At 42.9% G+C, this 22,577-nt stretch overlaps 1 protein-coding gene across 3 annotated transcripts in view; it reads right to left on the bottom strand.

Moving 5' to 3' along the window:
- The window catches only part of PDZK1 (PDZ domain containing 1), a 63,344-nt gene extending 41,488 nt beyond the window's left edge, over positions 1–21,856 (bottom strand). The window contains exon 1 of one of the 3 annotated variants that reach the window (XM_019956675.2): positions 21,680–21,856. The gene's annotated coding sequence lies outside the window, so the exon portion shown is untranslated. Of the gene's footprint in view, positions 1–4,526; positions 4,669–5,147; positions 5,264–21,679 lie in introns of those variants that run through there. The other 2 variants (XM_070785787.1, XM_019956676.2) reach the window with 2 other exon arrangements.
- Positions 21,857–22,577: the final 721 nt, after the last annotated feature.

Below are 22,577 nucleotides of genomic sequence, written 5' to 3'. Positions count from 1 at the left end.
GCCAGAATGAGAGTGTCTCCCAAAGTAGGTATATTGCTTTTCTACTGAATCTGCATTTCTGCCCCCTGGCTTTTTTCCCTATGACTTAAAGTCCTCTGGCCTCTCCCAGTCACTGCCTCAAGACAAATTGCCTGGTCTTTCTTTCACCATGTTAGTCTCTAAAAATAACACTTAAGAACCTAAAATCCACTACAGATTGTCATACTGAGAGAAGTCAGACAGAGAAGGAGAAATAGCATTTGACATTCCTTATATGTGGAATTCAAAAAGAAATGATACAAACGAACTTACTTACAAAACAGAGAACAAATTTTTGGTTGCAAGGAAGTGGGGAAGGATAAGGGGAAGGGATAGTTAGGGAGTTTGGGAAGGTCGTACACACACTGATATATTTAAAATGGATAATCAAAAAGGACGTACTGTATAGCACATGGAACTGCTCAATTTTAAGTGGCAGTCTGGATGGGAGGAGGGTTTAGGGGAGAATGGAAACATGTATATATATGGCTGAATCCCTTCGCTGTTCACCTGAAAATATCACAACATTGTTAATTGGTTATACTCCAATACAAAATAAAAACTTAAAAAAAAGAAAAAAAGAACCTAAAATTCCAAACTCCTTGATCAGGAAGGCTTTGAAGCACAACATAATCAAGCCCAACTTTATCCCCCTCTGCTCCTCAGTGTCACCTTTCAGCACACATGTAGTCAACCCACACCCAGCCCGCCTTTTGCTCACCCCACATGCTGTGCCTGAAACACCTCCAGCCCCCACCCCCAATTATTTATTTATAGTAGGTCACATTTTTTTCCAAGTGGATGAATTAAAGACCTAACCATATTCAAGGCTCTGTTCAAATTTTAAAAGTGAAAGTGAAGTCGCTCAGTCGTGTCCGACTCTTTGCAATCCCATGGACTGCAGCCTATCATGCTCCTCCATCCGTGGGATTCTCCAGGCAAGAATACTGGAGTGGGTTGCCATTTCCTTCTCCAGGAGATCTTCCCAACCCAGGGATTGAACCCGGGTCTCCCGCATTGCAGGCAGACACTTTACCATCTGAGCCACCAGAGAAGCTCAAATTATAGGTCATATACAAATCCTTGCCTGACCACTACAGTCTGAAGGAATCACTCCAGCCTCTAAATTTCAACTAGAAAAGAAAATGTTTGTTATTTTTATACACATTTATTGAGCTCCTACTAGGCTCCAAGCACCAGCCTAGGTTACATTTTATGAGTTCTCACTTAATCCTAATGGTCTGCTTCACAAGAGAAAAGTCCCTGAAAATGTAAGCTGGTTTTCCATGGCTATTTGGATAAACAGCAGAATCTGGATTTAAACTCAGTTGAATCTGGGTTCCTCCCACCATCTGCCCAGCCTCCCAACCATAAGGGCTGTGTTAAGAAACCCAAGTAGTTAGACTGGGAGGAGGAAGGCATTCCAGGCAAAAGGAATAGCAGAGGCATGTTCACGAATCAGAGGGGTGGAGGCGGGGGTGCTTCTTTGGTAGCTCAGCAGTAAAGAGTCTGCCTGCCAATGCAGGAGATGCAAGTTCGATCCCCGGGCAGTGAAGATCCCCTGGAGGAGGAATAGGCAACCCACTCCAGTATTCTTGCCTAGGAAATCCTATGGACAGACGAGCCTCGAGGGCTACAGTCCATAGGGTAGCAAAAAGAGTTGGACACGATGTAGTGACTAAGCAAGCACACATGTTCACGAATGGTGAATCTCGGACCACAGCTGCCGTGGAGCTGAGTAGGAGCTATCTTTCATATTTATCAAAACTCCTCTCCACTGCCTGGGTTCCTTCCTTCCTTGGGGTCATGCCCATCATAAAACTGTCTGATGATCATCAGAATAGTAGCACTTAAGGTGCCAGAGGCACCATGTGCTTCTCCAGTCTCATTCTCGTAACATTAGGAACTAGGTGCTATTACACCCATTTGACGGGTGAGGAGATAGGTGATTTCCTCATTTCCTCATGAGAGTAAGAACACATCTGTTCTGTAATTCAGGTTTCTAATACTTAATCATTTAGTGACGATGCTCACCAGGCAAAGAGATCATCATGAAGGGCCAAGGAAAGGAGATGCTGAACTCTTTAGGAAAATATGTCTAGTTCTAGCTCTGCCTTGTCACTGTCATCAAATTCCTGCAACAAATGTGAAAATCCTTTAACCAAGATGTCCAGAGACGTCCATTCCCATTCTATCAGATTTAAGGGCCTCCCAGGTGGCACTAGTGGTAAAGACCCCGCCTGCCAATTCAGGAGCCACAGGAGTCACAGGTTCAATCCCTAGGTCAGGAAGATCCTCTGGAGGAGGGCATGGCAACTCAAACCAGTATTCTTGCCTGGAGAATCCCATGGGCAGAGGAGCCTGGCGGGCTACGGTCCATGGGTCACACAGAATTGGATACGACTAAAGTGACTTAGCACACACGCAGGCAAGGACCTTAAGTGCCTGAGAGAGTATCAGAGTTCTTCAGCCTCCTCCTTGATAAAAGCATTATCCAAACATACTGACTCTATTCTTATAGCTCTCTCCCTGCCACACTAACTTCCGTTTATCAGTGAAGCTAAGCATCTACTCTATGGCAGGTATTGTTCTAAGAGCAGGTAAGGTCAAGGTAAGACAAAGGTCAAGACCCCTGCTCTCTAGAGCTTAACATCTGCCAAAGGTGACAAAAAGTAGACAAGATGATTTCTGATGATAAAGGCTACAAATGATGAGATCTGGTGGTGAGGTGGAAGGAGGAAGCTGAATTTAAAAGCCATTCCTGGGAAGGTAACATTTCCATTCATGCCCAAATGACAAGCAGGAGCCAGCCTTCAAAGCTCCAGTATCTATCATATTTGGGGGGCTGAAAAGCACACCAGCAATCATCTAGTCTCAGCCCCTTACTGATAAATGAGTAAACAGAGACTCAATGAGATGATATGCAAATTCGTTGCACATTTTTAAGGACTTCCCTGTTGGCTCAGATGATAAAGAGTCTGCCTGCAATGCATGACACCCGGGTTTGATCCCTGGGTTGGGAAGATCCCCTGGAGAAGGAAATGGAAACCCTCTCCAGTATTCTTGCCTGGAAAATCCCATGGACGGAGGAGCCTGGTGGGCTACAGTTCATGGGGTCGCAAAGAGTCAGAACACTGAGTGACTAATACTTTCAAAGAGATTAAAACACAAGATCTCCCAGCTGACAGCAAGGCTGCCCCACTGCTCCACGGGGCCTTTGGAGACACATATTTGAAATGTAAGCACATTTGTGGTTATGCTTGAACACATATTTCTAATTTTATTTTCAATACAGCCTTGGGGAAAAGATGAGAGCCTTTAATAGGCAATAAACTTTAGGCTCCAGTTGGCAAAGGGACTTGTCTAATGGCCTGTCACTAACAACTGAATCAAAGCCCAAGTTATTTGTATTCCAGTCCCATGTTCCTTCCCTGGGATGAGAAAGAGTTGTCTAACCAGTGGTCTATGAACGTAAAACATCATTACTAGCAACTTCATAGTTTATGGTGCAAAGAACAAACAAAAGAATCAAAGATAAGAACAATTTGCTTTGTCATAACACAGAGACTCAAAGTCCCTGAGTTATTTGCTGCAGGGAAGAACATGTGACTCCAGGTGACTAGACAACCATGGCCTGAGACAAAGAGCCCCTGTGCCTTTTGGAAATGGGACTGAGAGTTCATTTATGGGTGCAACGTTGCAGGAACTGTAACTGAGGAGGTGTATGTTCCTGCAGAGCCAGCCCAGACCAGGAATCTCCTCTGCTGGGTAGCCCCGAGACGACAGTCACACTTAAGTCCCTTGACCACTTCCGCTTAGGATATAGGTTACTAAGTAGTGGCTCCCAGATGTCCCTTCCCACAAGAATCATCTGAAGGGATGTTGCAGAAGGAAAAAAAAAGATTTTTCATGGCCTCACAAGATCCAAAGAACTAGACACTCCAGAGGGTAAAGTCTGGGGATCTGTTTTAAAATTCAGTCAGCCTAAAAATCCACTGACTTTTCTTATTTCTCAGAGCTATAATGTGATAAAAAGCATTTTTATTTTCCAGTGAGAAAGTTGTTAGGTTGTATCTTTTAACAGCTGCTTCCAAAAGAAAATCTCTACTACCCAAAGCCCTTGAACAGTGGAAAGGTTCTGTGAGAGAAAGAATCTCCCTGGAAATCTGTGAAGTTTGTTGTCTCCCTCCCTCTGGCTACACATCAAACGCCCGTGCAACCCTGGGAAACCTTGCTCTGAGGGTCAGATTACCTATTCTCTTGTGAAGCAGACCCCAGACTGTGAGGGTCTGGCTGTCTCATGCACAGAGAACCTCAGAGTGTGGAGAATCCCTCACCCCCCAATCCCACCATCACCAAAGGGGCCTGCCTGGCTTCTTCCCCACCAGGCTCTCTTCTGCCCTGGACAGCCAGCTACTACATAGAAATGGAAAAAGAAAAAGAAAGAAGGGGGTCTCGGCCTAGGTGGTCAGGGCCCTCAGTCACGGGGACCCTGAGTCAGTTCTTACCTAGGTCCTGGAGGAAGAGGAGCCACTGGCCTCACCAGGCACTTCTCTCTCTGCTGGTGAGCTCTAGTTGGAACTCACTGGACTTTGAACAAAGGTTGATTTAAAAGCTGATATATTTAACAGGGATGTGTGGTCTGAGTTCAAATGACCTCTGTCCAGCTTGCTGTCAGCTGGCTGGGCTCTGAGCTGGGCAAACCTGGAAAACCCTCAGCAAACCCAAGGCTCGGGCCCACCTGCCTAGAGAGGGGCGCAGAATGGGAGGGGAGGCCAGCCAGGATGGAGGGGCCTTCCGCTCGCCTGAGCCACACCCAAGCAATACCCAAGCCTCAGAGCCACCACTGTCCCCCAGGCCAAGGGCAGCGCTGATCGCCAGCACCTGAGCACCCTGAGGTCTTCCTGGGGAGCAGTGCCTGTGCCACCTCACCCTTGGGAGGCCACAGGCCAAGAAGTCCCGGTAAAAGGAGCAAAGCTCCGTGTATGCCCATCCTGCCTCCTCTCCACCTGGCGTTCTTACATTGCAGGCTCCCTAGAAGCTGAGCCAGTAAAGCCCCTGCTCTTATTTCCCAACTCCCTTGCTCTCCTCATACACTCTCTCCTCTCTTTTTCCTTTCTCTGTCTCACCTGAGGGTGCTTTGTTTCTCTTCTCCGACAACTGGTTTCCCCGTCCACGTTCAGAACCTCTCAGGCAAGCCCTGCTGGGCAGGTGGAGGCGCTTCCACAAGCTCCTGGGCCAGCGCCTGGGAAGCACAGTGGTGTCCTGAGCTCAGCCCCCAGCCCCGAGCACCTGATCCCTATCAGCAGCACCCACACAGGCAGACCCAGTGCTGGGCTTCTCACTGACCTGGATCCTCAGCCCACACTGGAAATCAGGGCAAGAGATTGCTCCCGGCAGTGAAGCAAAGAGAACCACAGGCTGAGGACAGGGTGGCCTCACCCTCCTCCACCTACGTTCCAAAAGCGCCTCTTGTCTCTGCTGGGCCTTGGCTGCTCTCGGGTGAAGGCATTGCAGGAGCCAGAGGGTAAATGGTCAACAATGACAAACATCTGAGTAGCTAGTTCATATCAGGTCATCTCCACCTTTACTTCTACCTGGGCCTCCTACATGTCTTCCAAAGTGGACAGTAGAAGGGGAAAGATCTGGATGTAAGATCAGAACACCTGGATTCAAATTCTGACTCCATCACTTACTGAGTGTTTGATCTAGAGGAATTTATTTATTTTGACTGCCCTGGGTCTTCGTTGCTGCAGTCAGACTTTCTCTAGTTGCAGTGATCAGGGGCTACTCTCTAGTTGCGATATGTGGGCTTCTCATTGAGGTGGCTTCTCTTCTCTTGTTATGGAATTCAGGCTCTCAGGTGTGTGGACTTCAGTAGTTGTGGCACACAGGCTTAGTTGCCCTGCAGCATGTGGGATCTTCCTGGACTAGGGATTGAACCCGTGTCCCCTGCATTAGCAGGTGGATTCTTAACCCCTGGACCACCAAGAAGCTTTGAGGAATTCATTTTTAACTCTGAGTCTCACTTACTTTCATCAGGTAAATGGTTGTTATAACATTGTTTTTAGAAGTTTTTTTATATTGAATCAAAACATCTCTCACTTCTGCCCAGGAGTCCTCATGGCTCCCTCTGAGCTACACACTAAGTGTACTCTATTCTGCATAGCAGCTCTTCAAATATTTGAAGGTTGATGTATTCCCCATGTGTGTTAGTCGCTCAGTCGTGTCCGTCTCTTTGTGACCCTATGGAATATAGTCCACCAGGCCCTCTGTCCATGGAATTCTCCAGGCAAGAACACTGGAGTGGGTTGCCATTTCTTTCTCCAGGGGATCTTCCCAACCTAGGGATCGAACCCCGGTCTCCTGAATTGCAGGCAGATTCTTTACCACTGAGCCACCAGGGAAGCTGTATCCCTCATAAGCCTTCATTCCTCTGGGAGTCAGTGGATCTCTTCATTCCTTCAGGTGGTCTGCCTTTGCCATGACTTCAATACTTCTTGCCCTGGATCCCAGCCTGTCAGCATCCCTCTTAAAATCAAAGGCCTAAAGGGGAAAGTTGGAAGTGAGGGAATTAGTTCTTTATCTCAAGTGTGGGTTTTGTCTACACTGACCAACCAAACTATACACCTACAAGTGGATGAATTGTGTTGCATTGAAATAATTCTTTAATTTTTAAAGTAGCCAAAGTCAGCAGAATTATTCTTGAAATTTCTAAAATTAAAAAAAAAAATTGGATGATTAAAAGAAAAGGCAGCTTCACAGTGCAGTTTACCCTCCGTCTGTATTCAGAGACTTCTCAGACTTACTCTTCACCCCAGGCCAGATGGGATAGATAACAGCCTGGAAACTGGAAATAGAAGAGGCCTTGATATACAGAGACACTATTGGTTCAAAGTTAAACAGAAATGAGCAGTTGTTTGTTTTAATGACAAAACTCTTCCCCACTGTTACATGGAACCAAATGCAATTTGCCCTCACTAAAATTTGGATTTTAAAAAATCTCATGGCAATAAGTGGCTGTGATCTGGTTAATGCAAAGCAGAGTAGGTCTTTTTGCTGATTATTTAAATCAGTTACTTAGAGCTAGACATTAAAGATAAGGGAAAATAACACTGTCTATTGTGTGTGCCTGGTAAGCCTTTATATCCATTATTCTGTTAACCCTCAGCATGATCTTACGAGACAATATCCCCATTTTACAGATAAGTGAAGTGACGTCGCTTAGTCGTGTCCAACTCTTTGCGATCCCATGGACTGTAGCCTACCAGGCTCTTCTGTCCATGGAATTCTCCAGGCAAGAATACTGGAGTGGGTTGCTATTTCCTTCTCCAGGGGATCTTCCTGACCCAGGGATCGAACCCAAGTCTCCTGTATCGCAGGCAGATGCTTTACCGTCTGAGCTACCAGGGAAGCCCCAGGATAAGCCCCTTATCTTATTTTACAGATAAGAAGCCTTTAAATCCATCTGGTTAATTATCCTATCAGATCTCCTGGCTCAGAAGGCTTACAGAGCCTGTCTGTCTCCTTAGGTAGAATTGTTTTTCCTTTACAATAAAGCCTCCCACTATCCAAGGAATGTGCTCTCCTTCCCTAGAGGTACTCAAGAAGAGGCTGATGATAACCTGTGTCATGTTACAGAAAGATGTCCTACATTGTTAGGGGATTGGAGTAGGTGATTTCTTGGGTTGCTTCCAACTCTAAGATTCTGTGAACCTAAGTGCTGTGAGTCCTGCCCATGAGGATGTAGTGGAGTCCTGCCCCGGTGTATATAGGGACAAGAGTTATGAGCAAGGAATTTGGCATCAAATAGATGCTGAATTGAATCTTAAATCTGCTATTAACAGTTTTATATTTTTTATTGTGAGCTTAAATTTGCCTGGGCTTTATCTATGGAACACCTGGCAGCTCGGGTGGAGGGTTTTCTGTTTTGTTTTTGTCAAGCAGATCTTCTCCATACACATAGAATGGTAAAGAAAGACACGAAAAACCTTGGGTCAATTTATGTTGGTTACTTGCTGTAGTGCTTCTGCTGCTGCTGCTGCTAAGTCGCTTCAGTCATGTCTGACTCTGTGCGACCCCATAGACGGCAGCCCACCAGGCTCCCCCGTCCCTGGGATTCTCCAGGCAAGAACACTGGAGTGGGTTGCCATTTCTAGATCATGCAAAAAATGAATGTCAGTTACAGCACCAGCACCTCCTGAAAGCAGATCCATGGTCAGGAACTTGCAAGAGAAGATTCTTTTTCTTCTCAGAGTCCAGGCCAAGACAGGTGGTTTCCTTCTTATTCCTGATCCACTTTACCCTGTTCTGTTTTTTCCATAAACCTATCTCCTTTTATCATGTTTATATAATGTTTATGAATTATATTCTGTCTCTTCCCCACCAGAATATTATCTCCCCAGGGATAGAGATTTGTAATTGTTTTGTCACTGTATTCCAAGAGCCTAGCTTGGAATATAAGCCTATATTATATTAGGCTTAGAATATAAGCCTAGCTTATAACAAGCTTTCCAAAAATGAATGAGTGAGTGGATGAATGAATCTCCTTTTGCCAACAGGGTTGGTTTTTACCCCACCCTTTCACTGAGATTGTAGCCTTCTGAGATTCTGGGCTCCATGCAGGGTCTCAGTTCCTAGGTCTTAACTCCTGTCCCAAAGTGACCCTGGGAAAATAGACTACTTGGTTATTGGTTTTTAGCTTTCTCCTCACTTTCTTTCACTTCACTTTCTCTTCACTTCTGGACCTTAGCAATTTCTTTCCTTTTTTCCAAGTTCAACTATCTAGTTGAAAACATTTTTTTTTTTAATATATATTTTACCCAGTATTTCCATGAACTTTGTAGAGAAAGGGATTTCAGGTTTTCTAGTCTGCCATGTTTCCAGAAATGATTCTATCACTTAGCATTACTTTGCCTCTCAAAACGTCAGCTTTAGACAATGCTGCAAACATACAATAATCAAAACAGTGTGGTATTGGCACAAAAACAGGTATATGGATCAAAGGAACAGCCTAGAGAGCCCAGAAATAACCCACACACTGATGGTCAATTAGTCTTTAACAAAAGAGACAAGACTATACAATGGAGAAAAGACAGTCTGTTCAGCAAGTGGTGTTTGGAAAGCCAGGCAGCTGAATCAATGAAGTTAGAATACTTCTTCACACCATACACAAAAATAAACTCAAAATGGCTTAAAGACTGAAATATAAGATATGATATCATAAAACTCCTAGAAGACAACACAGACAAAATATTCTTGGACATAAATCATAGCAATGTTTTCTCAGGTCAGTCTCCCAAGGCAAAAGAAATAAAAATAAACAAATAGGACCTAATCAAACTTATAAACTTTTGCACAGCAAAGGAAACCATAAACAAAGTAAAAAAACAACCTATGGGCTGGGAGAAAATAATTGCAAAGAATGCAAACAACAAGGGCTTAATCTTCAAAATATACAAACAGCTTATTTAGCTCAATAAAAAAAGGGGGAGGGCAAAAGACTTAAATAGACATTCCTCTAAAGAAGACATAAAGATAGCTAAAAAGCACATGAAAAAATGCTCAACATCACTAATTATTAGAGAAATACAAATCAAAACTACAATGAGGTTTCACCTCATACTAATCAGAATGGCCATCATCAAAAAGTCTGCAAATGATAAAAGCTGAAGAGGGTGTGGAGAATAGGGAACCCTGCTACACTGTTGGGAGGAATGTAAATTGGCATAGCCACTATGGAGAACATTATGAGGGTTCCTTGAAAAACTAAAAATAGAACTTCCCTGGTACTCCAGTGGTTAGGAATCTGCCTGCCAATGCAGGGGACATGGGTTTGATCTCTGGTCCAGGAAGATTCCACATGCCACCGGGCAAATAAGTCCATGCTGTAGAGCCCATGTGCCACAACCACGGAGGCCCATACTCTGCAACAAGAGAAGCCACCACAGTGAGAAACCCACACACCACAATCAGCAAGTAGCTACCTTTCGCCACAACTAGGGAAAAGTTACAAGCAACAACAAGGACTCAGTGCTGTCAGAAAGAAACTGAAAATATAGTTATCATATGATCCAGCAATCCCACTCTTGGGCACTGACTCCAGAAAAGACTGCTGCTGCTGCTAAGTCGCTTCAGTTGTGTCCGACTCTGTGTGACCCCATAGACAGCAGTCCACCAGGCTCCCCCGTCACGGGGATTCTCCAGGCAAGAACACTGGAGTGGGTTGCCATGTCCTTCTCCAATGCATGAAAGGGAAAAGTGAAAGTGAAGTTGTTCAGTCGTGCCCGACTCTTTGGGACCCCATGGACTGCAGCCCACCAGGCTCCTCCATCTGTGGGATTTTTCCAGGCAAAAGTACTGGAGTGGAGTGCCATTGCCTTCTGCCCAGAAAAGACAAAAAACCCCTAATTAAAAAATATATATATACCTCCTCCCCCCTAAAGATACATATACCCCAATATTCACAGCAGCACTACTTAAAATAGCCAAGACATGAAAGAAACCTAAATATCCATCAACAGATGAATGGATAAAGATGTAGTCCATATATCCAATAGAATATTACTCAGTCATAAAGTAAAAATGAAATAATGCCACGTGCAGCAACAAGGATGGACCTAGAGATTATCATACTAAGTGAAGTAAGTCAGACAAAGACAAATACCGTATATGACTTGTATATGAAATCTAAAAAAAAATGATGCAGATGAAATTTTTTAAAAAACAGAAACAGACCCACAGACATAGAAAACAAACTTATAGTTACCAAAAGGGAAAGAGGGAAAGGATAAATTAAGAGGTTGGGAGTTCAGTTCAGTTCAGTTGCTCAGTCGTGTCCGACTCTTTGCGACCCCATGAATTGCAGCACGCCAGGCCTCCCTGTCCATCACCAGTTCCCGGAGTTCACCCAAACTCATGTCCATCAAGTCAGTGATGCCATCCAGCCATCTCATCCTCTGTTGTCCCCTTCTCCTCTTGTCTCCAATCCCTCCCAGCCTCAGAGTTTTTCCAATGAGTCAACTCTTCACATGAGGTGGCCAGAGTACTGGAGTTTCAGCTTTAGCATCAGTCCTTCCAAAGAACACCCAGGACTGATCTCCTTTAGGATGGACTGGTTGGATCTCCTTGCAGTCCAAGGGACTCTCAAGAGTCTTCTCCAACACCACAGTTCAAAAACATCAATTCTTCGGCACTCAGCTTTCTTCACAGTTCAACTTTCACATCCATACATGACCACTGGAAAAACCATAGCCTTGACTAGATAGACCTTTGTTGGCAAAGTAATGTCTCTGCTTTTCAATATGCTATCTAGGTTGGTCATAACTTTCCTTCCAAGGAGTAAGTGTCTTTTAATTTCATGGCTGCAGTCACCATCTACAGTGATTTTTGAGCCCCCAAAATAAAGTCTGACACTGTTTCCACTGTTTCCCCATCTGTTTCCCATGAAGTGATTGGACCAGATGCCATGATCTTAGTTTTCTGAATGTTGAGCTTTAAGCCAACTTTTTCACTCTCCTCTTTCACTTTCATCAAGAGGCTTTTTAGTTCCTCTTCACTTTCTGCCATAAGGATGGTGTCATCTGCATATCTGAGGTTGTTGATATTTCTCCCAGCAATCTTGATTCCAGCTTGTGCTTCTTCCAGCCCAGCGTTTCTCATGATGTACTCTGCATATCGGTTAAATAAGCAGGGTGACAATATACAGCCTTGACGTACTCCTTTTCCTATTTGGAACCAGTCTGTTTTTCCATGGCCAGTTCTAACTGTTGCTTCCTGACCTGTATACAGGTTTCTCAAGAGGCAGATCAGGTGGTCTGGTATTCCCATCTCTTTCAGAATTTTCCACAGTTTATTGTGATCCACACAGTCAATGGCTTTGGCATAGTCAATAAAGCAGAAATAGATGTTTTTCTGGAACTCTCTTGCTTCTTCCATGATCCAGCGGATGTTGGCAATTTGACCTCTGGTTCCTCTGCCTTTTCTAAAACCAGCTTGAACATCTGGAAGTTCACGGTTCACGTATTGCTGAAGCCTGGCTTGGAGAATTTTGAGGATTACTTTAGTAGCGTGTGAGATGAGTGCAATTGTGCAGTAGTTTGAGAATTCTTTGGCATTGCCTTTCTTAAGGATTGGAACAAAAACTGACCTTTTCCAGTCCTGTGGCCACTGCTGAGTTTTCCAAATGTGCTGGCATATTGAGTGCAGCACTTTCACAGCATCATTGGAGTACACTACTATATATAAAATTAACAACAAGGCCCTACTGTATAGCACAGGGAATTATAATCAATATCTTATAATAATCTATAAGGAAAAAGAATGTGAAAATTATATATATATATAACTATACAGAGATCGAGATATATAATTGAATCACTGTATACCAGAAACTAAAACAACATTGTAAATTAACTATACTTCAATTCTTAAAAATTTATTAAAAAAAAAAACTCCAGTTTTTTCTTCTATGAAGAACAGATACTAACAACGTTAGAGTATTTCTTGGAGACTTAAAAAGACATTTGTAGACTACCCAGAACCTGACGAATCCTCAATAGAAAATAACATTATTGTGGTTTTTGCAAGAACAAGACCTCTTAATTTATGGGCACATGTTGTAGAAGCAAGCTCATGGAAATAAACGGGCTAGAAGTACACAGTGGGCAACTCTGTTTGAGAGTTCAGAACATTTGGGGCATCATGGATGGCATTTTTGCCCACACACATACAGCATTTTGTGCAAGTGGTCAGGAACAGAGAAGTAAAAAGACATCCCAATGCTTTCCTTTTTTTTTTCCTATCGTGTCACATGGAGAAATTGGTAACAGTTGCATAGCTCATCACTAGAGTAAACAGATGAGGCTTTTTAAGCCTGGAGTGACCTGCCTAGGGCCAACTGTCCCAAGCTTTCCCCAGACTCCCCAGAGGGTGAGGGGATCAATATTTGGGTATGCTTGTAGAAAACTAGAAAACATCACTGAGGGCTTCCCTGGTGGCTCAGTGGTAAAGAATCTGCCTGCCTATGTAGGAAACTTAGGTTGGATCCCTGATCTGGGAAGATCCCACATGGCACAGAGCAGCTAAGCCCATGTGCCACAGTTGTTGAGCCTACCCTCTAGAGCCCAGGAACTGCAACAACTGAGCCCACATGCCACAGCTGCTGAAGCCCATGCCCTCTAGAACCTGTGCCCTGCAAAAAGAGAAGCCACCGCAATAAGAAGTCTGTGCACCACAACTAAAGACAAGCCCTGCACTCTGCAAACAAGAAAAGCCCAGGCAGTAATGAAGACCCAGCACAGCCAAAAAACAAATAAAAATATTTTAAAAAATCATTTAGAGCAACCAAATAAACTTAAGCAAATGAAGATTTTACCATATCCATTGACTGAAACTTCAGCACTAAGATAGTTCTCCAAACTGATCTACAGATTATTGTATTTCTAATCAAATTTCCCACAGGGATTGTTTGGTCACATGTTTGTTTTTTGGTGAAACTCGACAAGCTGATTCCGAAAAATAAGAATAAGGAAGGAGTTGTTCTCCTGGATAACAAGATACTAGAGAAACAATAATTACGACAACATGACATGGCCACAAGGTAAACTGTAACACTGGAACAGACTAAAAAGCCCCCACACAGACCCATACAAATAGAAGCAATATGACAAAAACAGAGGAAGAGGCAGGTCTTTTTTCAGTAAATTGCTCTGGTGTATTCCTTTCGGGTCTGGCTTATTTCATTCAATATGATATTCGTGAGATTCATCCGTGTTGTTGTGTACAGTTGTAGTTCATTTGTCTTCATCCAGGGATTCTGTTATGTAATGTCCAAACAGCAGTCAGAACTTGGGGTGATGCCTGCTCAGGTGGCAACACAGTATCCACAATTGGAAGGGATCTCTATCTTGGCATTGGCATACTTGAAGAATCTTGGATCTCTCCATCTCAATTGTTTTTATTGTGGTAAAAGCATACATAACATAAAATTTACCATTTTAACCATTTTTTAGTGTCAGAGACATTATGTACTTTCACAGTGTTGTGCAACAATCACCACCATCCATCTCCAGAACCTCTTTATCTTCCCAAACTGAAACTACACGTCTATTAAACAACTGTCCATTTTTATTTTTATCTGGCAACCACCATTCTACTCTTTGTCTTTATGAATTTGACTACTCTAGGTACCTTGTACAAGTGGAATCACATGGTATTTGTCTTTTTGTGACTGGCCTATTTCACTTAGCAAATATCTTCAAGGTTTATCCATGTTTAGCATGTATTAGAATTTTCCTTTTCAAGACTGAATAATATTCCATTGTGTGTATACACCATATTTTATGTATTCACTCAGTGTTGAGTGGATTACTTTTGGCTATTGTGAATAATGCTGCTATGAACATGAGTGTACAGACATCTGTTCGAGTTCCTGCTTTCAGTGCTTTTGAGTATATGCCCAGAAGTGTATTTGCTGGATTGTATGGCAATTTTATGTTTAATTTTTTGAGGAACTGCCATACTGTGTTTCCACAGCAGCTGCTCTATTTGCATTATCATCAACAATGCACAAAGCTTCCAATTTCTCTGTATCTTCATTGACACTTGATATTTTCTGTATTTTTTAAATAACAGTCATCCTAATGGGTGTGAAATGACATCTCATTATGGTTTTGATCTGTATTTCCTGAAAGAATAGAAATGTGCTTATTAAACTTTTGTATATCTTCTTTGGAGAAATGTGTATTCAAGTCCTTTGCCCATTTTTTAATCAGATTGCTTGATTTTCTGTTATTGAGTTGTACCAATTCAATTTTTTTACTATGTAAAAAGACTCAAAGAGATGAAGTGACTTAACCAAGTCAATTAACCTCAAGTTTAGAGCAGAGCCATGGATAAAAAACTTGTGATTTTAGGGATACAAAGATGGTTTAATATCTACAAATCAATCAGTGTGATAAAACACATTAACAAAAGGAAGGATAAAAATCACATGATCATCTCAATTGACACAGAAAAAACGTTTGACAAAATTCAACATCCATTCATTTTAAAGTCTCATCAAAGTTGGTATAGAGGGAATATATCTCAACATAATAAAGGACATTTATGACAGACCCACAACTAACAGCATACTGAATGGTGAAAAGCTGAAAGCCTTTCCTCCAAGATCAAGAATAAGACAAGGATGCTCACTCTCACCACTTCTATTTAACATAGTATTGGAAGTCCTAGCTACAGCAATCAGAAAAGAAAAATAAATAAAAGGCATCCAAATTAGAAGGGAAGAAGTAGAATTCACTATTTGCAGATGACATTACACTTAGATAATACTTTGACAATACTTTGGCTACCTGATGTGAAGAGCCAACTCAGTGGAAAAGACCTTGATGTTGGGAAAGATTGAGGGCAGGAGGAGAAGGGGGTCACAGAGGATGAGACATTTGCATGGCATCATCAATTCAGTGGACATAAGTTTGAGCAACCTCCAGGAGACAGTGAAGGACAGGGAAACCTGGCATGCTGCAGTCCATGGGGTTGCAAAGAGTGGTACATGACTGAGAGACTGAACAACAATGACAACAAATGACACTAGAAAACCCTGAAGTTTCCACAGAAAGTTGTTAGAACTAATAAATGAATTTGGTAAAGTTGCAGGATACAAGGTAAATATATAGAAATTTGCTATTTTTCTATACACTAATAATGAACTATCTGAAAGAGAAAATAAGAAAACAATCTTGTTCAAAATTTCATCAAAAAGAATAAAGTACCAAGGAGTAAACTTAATGAAGGAGGTGAAATAACTGGAAACTACAAAACACTGATGAAAAAATTAATGATACCAATAAATAGAAAGTTATCTCATGCTCTTGTGTTGGAAGAATTAATATTGTTGAAATGTCCATACTACCCAAAGTAATCTACACATTTAATGCAATCCATATCAAAATACCCATGACCTTTTTCACAGAACTAGAACAAATAATCCTAAAATCTATATGGAACCACAAAGGACCCTGAATTGCCAAAGCAATCTTGAGAAAAAAGAACAAAGCTGAAATTATCACCCCTAGCTTCAGACTATAGACTGTACTACAAAGCTACAGTAATCAAAACAGTATGGTACTGGCACAAGACATACACTGGAACAGAACACAGAGCCCAGGAGTAAATCCACACACGAGGGCAATTAATCTAGGACATACAATGAGGGAAAGACAGTGTCCACAATAAGCAGTGCTAGGAAAACTGGAGAGCTACATGCAAAAGAATGAGATTATAACATTTTCTCATACCTTATATAAAAATAAACTCAAAATGAATTAAAGACCTAATTGTAAGCCTGAAACCATAAAACTTGTAGAAGATAACATAGGCAGAATACTCTTTGACATAAATTGTAGGAATATTTTTTTGATCTATCTCCTAAAGTAAAAGAAAAGAAAAAAAATTTTTAATGAGACCTAATAAAGCTTAAAAGCTTTGCACAGTAAAGGAAACCATCAACAAAATGAAAAAATAATCTATTGAATGGGAGAAAGTATTTGCAAATGATATAACTGATAAGGGATTAATATCCAAAACAGATAAACAGCTCATACAACTCAATATCAAAATGAACATCCTGATTCCAAAATGGGCAAAAGACCTGAATAGACATTTTTCAAAAAAGAAGAAATATGGATGACCAACAGGTGTATGAAAACATACTCAACATCACTAATCATCAGAGTAATGTAAATCAAAACAATAATGAAATCCCACCTCACACCTGTCAAAATGATTATCATCAGAAATTCTATAAATAATAAATGCTGGAAAAGGTGTTGAGAAAGGAGACCTTTCAGCTGTTGGTGGGAATGTAAACTGGTGCAGACACTATGGAGAACAATAGGCAGTTCCTCAAAAAACTAAAACTAGAACTACTATATGATACAGTAATTCTCCTGTCAGGCAAACATTTGGAAAAAGTGAAAACATTAATTTGAAAAAAAATACATGTACCCCAATGTTCATAACAGCATTGTTTATAATAACCAAGATATGGAATCAACTTGAGTATCCATCAACAGATGAATAAATGAAGAAAATGTGGTATATAAAATGGAATACTAGTCATAAAAATGAATGAAATTCTGCCATTTCCAACAGTGCAGATGGACCTAGAGAGCATTATGCTTAGTGGAATACGTCAGACAGAGAGAGACAAATTGTGTGTGTTATCACTTACATGAGGAATCTAAAAACCAAAACAAATAAATAAATATAATAAACCAGAAACAGACTCACAGATGTAGAAACAAACTAGTGGTTACAGGTGGGAGAGGAAAGGGGGGAGGGGCAAGATAGGATATGGGATTAAAAGTTTAAAAGTACTATGTACAAAATAAGTAAGCAATAAGAATATATTGTACAGCACAGGGAAATATAGCCATTATTTTGCAATAACTTTAAATGGCTTATAATCTATAAACATATTGAATCACTATGTTGTATACCTGAAACTAATATTACAAATCAACTACAGTCCAATAAAAAATAAATCCAAGGCCAATGTCCTTCTACTACACCAGTCTGCCTGGTTTAGTACAAGATTCTAGCCTCCACCCTTTACATTTCAGATATATCCCTGATACGTTCATATTTTTACCCCAACTTCAGATCTGATTATCCTTGTCTTTTTAGTAGCTCATTAACTTACCCGGAGCCTGATATTTTAAGCTCCAGCAGTTTTCTGCCCCTGGGTCAATATTTATGACAATCTCCTCTGTTACTCCCTAGATTACTCTGGCCTCATCCAACACCCAAAGAAGCACTCTGTTTAGGCTGCATACCTTTGGAGGAATTTATTAGGCCAGGGTCCAGATACAGAATTGAGATAAATGTTTTACAGCAGTACCAGGCAATGGGCAGGAGGAAGGGCAAAGTCATGGTCCTCAGCTGGTTCACACACTGTGGCTCCACATGTTTGCTGAGTTAAACTTTCTAGTGTTTTTTCACCAACCAGGTAGCAGGTTGGCAGGTCTGAGGACCCCTAGAGAGCTGTGACTTATTAATACTTGCAAGTAGGCTACAAAGGATACTTCAGTAGTTATTCCCTCCCTCTTCCCTTTCCCAGCTGAGGGGTCAGAATACACAGTACTTTTCCACTGGTTGGGGCGGGGGCAGGAAACAGGTACAGAGCAAGAACTGGCCATGTCCTCCGTTCCTGAATGTATCAAAGTCTGGGCACTCTTGGAATACCGATTAGGGTCTATCCTTACCTTTTTCTGAAAGACACAGAAATGGAGGATCAACGGCCTTGGGAAGTTTCCAGCTTCTCAGGGGCCCCAAAGGGACAAGCTTAGGGACAGGTAAACAAGGAAAGTGCCAGAGACTTCAAGGCCACAGCCTCAGCCTGACTCCAGTCCTCACAGGGAGACTGAGGATCATCCCATTCAGGCGTGAAAGGCCAGTGAGAGAGAATCAAGACAAGGAATAGATTAATGGACCCAAGTCTGTGGCATGATTTAAAAGACACCCCTGCCTCAAAGTACTGCCTCCTTCAGGATGGTCTCAGGACTTCTTGACACTCTAGTTAAGAGAAACAACTAATTCATGTGCATGCTATTTTTCCCCATTGCTTAGAATTTTAACATGCCAGAAACACACACACACATACAATACTCACCTTCATTATCCACTGAAGAAAGTACCTCTTCTCAGGAGCCCCAGTCAGATTAAAGATGATCCCAACTGATATGCCATAAGGTGGTATACAGCCTCTATGCCCCCAGCTACACGAGTGCTGAAATCCTACCCTCAGCAATGGATCCCTTGCTAAACAGTATCTTTTTCCTTTCCCCTAGATCAGCCTGGAAATATTCTGGAGGACAAAATGCTAAGTCCCTGATTCAAAGACTTGGGCATCAGCAGGCCTGAGATTCCTAGGTGCTGTAGGAAGGCTGAAGAAGTGCAGATGTCACAAAATGCAGGAGGCTAGTTTCCTCGACTCCTTTGGCCAAAGACAGAGCTAAGCAGAGCTACAACAGAGCTCAGGACTGGAACCCACACCTGCCACTTGCGGAGCAGCTGTCAAGAGGCCATAAGCAGAGAAAGATGGGGATCTGCAGCTTCAAAGCCACATTCTGTGTGACTCTGCTGTCTAATAGGCAGTGAACTGCAGAAAGGAGCCGTCTTCCTATTTGCTCACATGGCACAGTGTGGCTTTGTGGTGGCAGTGAGGAGGCACCCCAGCCCAGAAGACACACAGAGCTGTGACTGCAGCCATTTCTGCCACCAGGCTGCTGTATCCTGAAAAAACCTGGTATATCGCCATATGGATCAGCATGTGGAGCAGGTGGCAGTGTCAGGCTGCCAAGCCAGCAGTTCTGCAGGAGGGAGGCCTGGCTGCAAAGGAACTGGTGTCCTCTGTGACCAGGAAGAGGTAAGACTCTCTCTTGACACCAGTGACTTGGGCAGATTTTTTTCTGCCTTCAGTTTAAAACTTGAGGTCATTATTCCCAGTAAGCCATTCACTACAGACTGGAAATTGGGATTGAAACTGTGAGAGGCATTGCTCCCAGAGCCTGCCTGTCACCCTAATACCTACACCCCTGAAGCTGCCATGCCATCCCCATAAAAAACAGCCCTGACTCTCTCCTCATGATGTTACCAAGGACTCTGGGCAAGAGGCCAGTAGAGACAGAGGCAGGGGGTGGGGATTGAAATGCCTACACAGCTTTGCTCTAAATGCCCTCTGGCCCTGAAGTTTGGTTTCCTTCCAGAAAACTATTGGCTGTACCAAAGGGGTCAGTTCACCCTTCCCCAGGGGAGACGCTGGGTCTCCCACCAGGCCCATGGAGGCAGGAGAGGCAGAGGCCAAACAGAGAAAAGAAGTAGATCCCTTTTCTCCGTCAGCCTCTGACATGCTTCTTCACATGGCCTGTTGCCCAGGTTGCTCTCAAGGCAGTCACAAAGCAAGCGGAAGCCCCAGGTCAGACCCAGGATCAGAGTGATGTCCCCAGCCAACACCCCACACATAGTAAGAGCCCCATGCAGAGGCAGCCAGGGGAGCTTCAAGGGGAAATGTGACAAAATAACAAATTTTTCCTTATGTGCAGATGTGGCCTCAGGCATTTCATTGCCTAAAAGTCTGATGGGGTCAAGTGAAATGTGGAAGTTAGCCACAAAAGCTAGTGATCTTTGGCGGCACTGAGTATACTAGGCTCCAACTATGCTGAGGCCAGTGGCAGGTCTGAGCCCCATGCACACTTGACAAGGGAACTGTACAAACCAGACTCTGTTTGGAGCAGAGTAACAAAAATGAAGGAAATATTGACACTGCCATAAGGAATAGGTGAAGAAACTAAAGATGTTTATCCCAGAAAGCAGAAATGTTAGCTAAAATGATTAACTTTCTTCAGTGATTTGATGAGATCCCAATAGAGAAGGGTTTCCCTGGTGGCTCAGACAGTAAAGAATCCACCTGCAATGTGGGAGACCTGGGTTCAATCCCTGGGTTGGGAAGATACCCTGGAGAAAGAAATGGCAATCCACTCCAGTATTATTGCCTGGAGAATCCCATGGACAGAGGAGCCTGGTGGGCTACAGTCTATCGGGTCGCAAAGAGTCAGACACAACTGAGAGACTAAGCATGCACACACATGGAGAAGGAAATCCGGGTAATGCTAAAACTCAACATTTACTGAGTACTTACTATGTGCCCAAAAAACAAGCTAATTATTTTATACACACTTTCTCATTCAATCTAAACATCTTATTTAGATATTTTAGAAACATATTATTTCCATTCTACAGATCAGGAAAATCCAGAAAAGCTGAGAGACTTGCCCAAGGTCACATACCTAGTGGGAGAGTAAGGAGATGAGCCCAGGCCTGTGACTCAACCACCATCCACAGACACGTTCTGTGTGGTGCTCTCAGCAGAATTAGGAGCAATGGTTGGGTGGAAGTAAAAGGAAGGCAGTTCTGAAGGCAACAAGAGGGAGAATTTTCAAACAACTGGAGGGTTCAACAAAAAATAGTGGGTGGGTGCTGAGAGTGGTCAGGAGCCACACACAACTAGAGATGGAAGCCGAGGATTCAAGAAGTATTAAATAACTTAGTTGTCAAGAATTACAGCAACAGCAGCACCTGGGAACTTATTAGGAGCCCAGATCCGCGGACCCTACCGCAACCCTACTGAATCAGAAACTCTGTGGCTGGGCCCAGACATGTGTATTTTACCAAACTGTCCAGGTGATTTTGATACACACTCAATTTTGAGAACCACTGACAAGGAAGCTTCTACACCCTGCCAGGGACTGGACTAGATGACTGTGTTTGTCCCTTCCAGTTCTAAGACCTCACAGTTCTATAGAAGTGAGATACAAGTATGATTTAACAACTAACCAGATTTTCTTTTAACATGGAGCACTTTATAGTAATATCTTGGAAACAATATATCAGCTGTTAAATTGTGTGATTGGACTCACCTCAGACACGTGAAGGCTGACAAGATAAACATCTGGGAGACTGTGGGCAATGGGGCTGCCCCTCCAGCCAGCAAGCAACCTACGTTCTAGCCACCTCAGCCATTTCACTGGTTTCCAAACAAGCCCCGAGTGTCCCCACTCCTGGTTCATTCCTGTTGTTCTTCTATCTGAAAAGCACTTACCTTTTGAAATTCTCTCTTCTTTAAATGCTCAATTCAAATGTCACCTTTCCTGAAAGTGCCCAGCAGTATCTGGTGCACGGGTCGGCCTCTCTTCCCGCTTTCCTTCCTGGGTGTCCTCTCACTTCTGGGTGACTTGCAGCACCTGGTGCGGTCGGTCGGCTCTGGCTCAGGGGTGGGGCCTCAGCAGAGCGTGTTCTCCTGAGAGGAGGCCGGCACTCAGGCACGTCAGCCCCCAGTGCCTACCATACAATGATGCTCAGTGGGGAGGGATCAGAAGCGGCATCTTAGGAAAATGATTTAGGCAACTATTTACAAGATGCACAGATGCCAACTCACTGTGAGAAAGAAGCCCTCTATGATTCAGTTTCTAGCCCTCAGGTCTTTGCAAAACTTTGAGGTTTTTGCAGTAACCAGTGTGAATACATATCTATGCTGTTGGGGCTCAGGGGGCCCACCTTTATGCATCTACAGCCCTGTTATGTTTAACTCCTCTTCACATTCATAACAATCTTTGTTATATAATCGCTGGATGATGAGAAATGCTGAATGCCCTCACAGCCAACCTTCTAAGTACCCCACAGAGACAAGCATGGACAAATCTCCTTTTTAGGGAACAAGGAGGTCATAAATTTGACCACTATTGTATGGACAACAAAGAAGGATACTGGGTTACCAGATACCAGGTCCAATTTAAGAGTTTATGTCAGCAGGGCCAGGTGTCCTGTGGGCTGTGGTGGGCTGGCCTTGTGACCAGGATGCTGGTGAGAGACATGGAAAGGGGATGAAAGACCTCCCTTCTCAACAAGGGTTTCTATACCGCAGGCTCCTGGAATTGACTCATTATGAATACTGAAAGCTGAATACTTCAATGGAATAACAACATGTTCCTGATGTATGT

The sequence above is a fragment of the Bos indicus genome, chromosome 3 (genome assembly GCF_029378745.1).
Source record: "Bos indicus isolate NIAB-ARS_2022 breed Sahiwal x Tharparkar chromosome 3, NIAB-ARS_B.indTharparkar_mat_pri_1.0, whole genome shotgun sequence".
Taxonomy (NCBI): domain Eukaryota; kingdom Metazoa; phylum Chordata; class Mammalia; order Artiodactyla; family Bovidae; genus Bos; species Bos indicus.
The sequence above is the reverse complement of the archived record's forward strand: the minus strand, read 5'-3'. Positions and strand labels throughout refer to the sequence as shown.